Below are 2,483 nucleotides of genomic sequence, written 5' to 3' on the forward strand. Positions count from 1 at the left end.
CAGGTGCCCACCACAACACCCAGCTATTTTTTGTTATAGTTGTCATTGTTGCCTGAGCTAGCCTGGGCCAGTTTCGAACCCACCACCCTTGGTGTATGTGTCTGGCACCGTAACCACTGTGCTATAGGCACTGAGCCTTCTGTCCTGTTCTTAAAACACAAACCTCTAGGTTACCCAGATTGGTAAATACTCTGGAGGCTAGTTTAACTCACCACTGTGAAGTATATATAGTATAGAGAGCTGTAACTGGCAAAAAGAAAACCTTATGTATAAATGCTCACTAAATCAATAAATAGAAAATGACACCCAGGAAACAGTTGATGAAAATGAGGTATTCAATTTAGAGAACTTAGTGAGATTTTATTAGTATTGAGAGTAGCTAAGAAGATCATCTGGTAGCTCTGTCTACCTAGTTTTTAATATTTAAAAAGTAATACGTTAAAATGGATTTGCTCTACATGAATTAAATGAGAAGCATTAAGATCCACCCCTCAATAAACTTAGCAGCCATTGTTGTCTGGCAATGATAAGTTATTGAGAACTGAAATCTCATAATATCTTTTCTTTTCTTTCCTTCTTTAATACATGTTATGGTCATATATCTGTAATATTTTACCATCAGTCTTTCTATTAATCATAAACCTTTAAAATAATCTTATAAAGTTCTTAGAACATGGTTATTGGCTTCATGATACCTCATAATGTGAAAATAGTATGCTTTGTGTAACTATTTCTTTGTTGGAGGGTTAATTCTTGCTTTTATGAATGTTGCCATAAGGGTCTCATGGAAAAGTGATGTCATGGAGAATAAGCATGCTTATTGAAATTTTGTTTTAAATAAAGGTAACCATTGGCTTGCTCAGGCAAAATGGCAATCTTCTTTATTTGCAGTTGGCTTATGTAGGGAATTTTGTACATACAGCAATGACTTCATTGATCCAATTAAACATCATGTGACATCTGATAATCCACTCAACATACACGTTTTAACATAGCCCAATCTTAAAGGAGAACATGTTGTTAGCCATTACTTCTTTGTTCTTATCTGATGATGCCTAAGGCTAGGGAGGAACAAGGTACATTGAATACTTGCCCTTGCTGGCCTTGCCATTTGGAGGCTGTTACTTCGAATATTTAAGCAAGGCATAAAGAAACTTCTTGGGCATACAGGAATTTGTGTACAAACCTCTGTTCTCATGTAGGCCTTAAGTCAGAGGGTTTTTGCTAGAGCTTTTTATAAGGAATTCTCAGGCTGGACTTCTCAAAAGCCTTTCATGAGCCCAAGTTTCATCTGTGCCATTAGATACCTGTATGCATTGGGTAAATTCCTCTTCTCTTGAGGTCCCTTAAGCACATTTCCATTCCCAGATCCGTCAGCAAGTGCCCTGAATCATTTACCACAGATCAGGAAAGGTTACTGATGGGTATCTGGCCAGTTTTCCAAAGGGCTTTTTCATTGGCCTTATAAAGTCAACCTTAATTCCAGCCAAAGCCTTCGTCATGTTAGGCTCACAGCTAACCTGGCCACATGGGATTCTGCCTCAATTTCTTACAAGTATGCCTGCACAAAGTCTTTTCACTGCTCTCTCTCAAATGGCTTTTTTGGCCAGAGACATATAGGCGTTTTGCCTACATATGAATAAATAGCACTAAGAATAGAATCTTAAAAAATTCTAGTAAAATCTATAAATAGCTGGCTAGAAATATCCAATCATCATTAATAAGTTTTAAAGGCATTTGATATTTGTTTCCAATTTGTTTTCTGGAAAGGTGGGAGTACAAAGGCATCCAATCTGTGACTACAGGGCCACATGCTGTTTTTTTGAGGACTGTTTTGCTTATCTGTGGCTTCAGAGATCACAAAAGTATGCATGGATCTTTTTGGTTATCTGTTAATATTTACTTATTTAATGTATAGCCTAAAACAATGCTTATTTTTCCAATTTGTAGCAGGGGAATAAAAACAGGTTGGACATTCCTAATAGTCCAATGTACACTTCACTAGCTGTACACATTCATGTTTATTACTATCATTTTATATCTGGGTATATTTACTGAAAAATTTTAATTTAAATGACCTCATGTTTGCAATTTGTAATACTTAGTCTACAGGTGTTATTCCTAAACTATACACTATATTTGTCTTATAAAGATAGATACTTAGTTGTCAAATTGATGGACATCCACCTGTTATTGTTACACTGATTTGTAATGTTCTCCTTCTGGTCTGCTTCTGTTGAATTCCTCCCCCCCCCCTTTTTTTTTTTTTTGCCTAGAAGAGACTATTTGTGGTTCCATGTGGAATCTATTTGGAAACTGTGGTTTTAGATACCAACCGTAACTGCCTTTTGTAGCAATAGACATAGAATCTAAACATAAATCATTTTAGACTCTTTTTCATATGAAATTTTATCTTCCTACAAAAACATGGAAGTCCTTCCTAAGAAATGGTGCTTATTAGAGGTCAGAGACTGTACTCTTTA

This window comes from Otolemur garnettii, unplaced genomic scaffold (assembly GCF_000181295.1).
Source record: "Otolemur garnettii isolate 467f Iridium unplaced genomic scaffold, OtoGar3 scaffold00002, whole genome shotgun sequence".
Classification (NCBI taxonomy): Eukaryota; Metazoa; Chordata; class Mammalia; order Primates; family Galagidae; genus Otolemur; species Otolemur garnettii.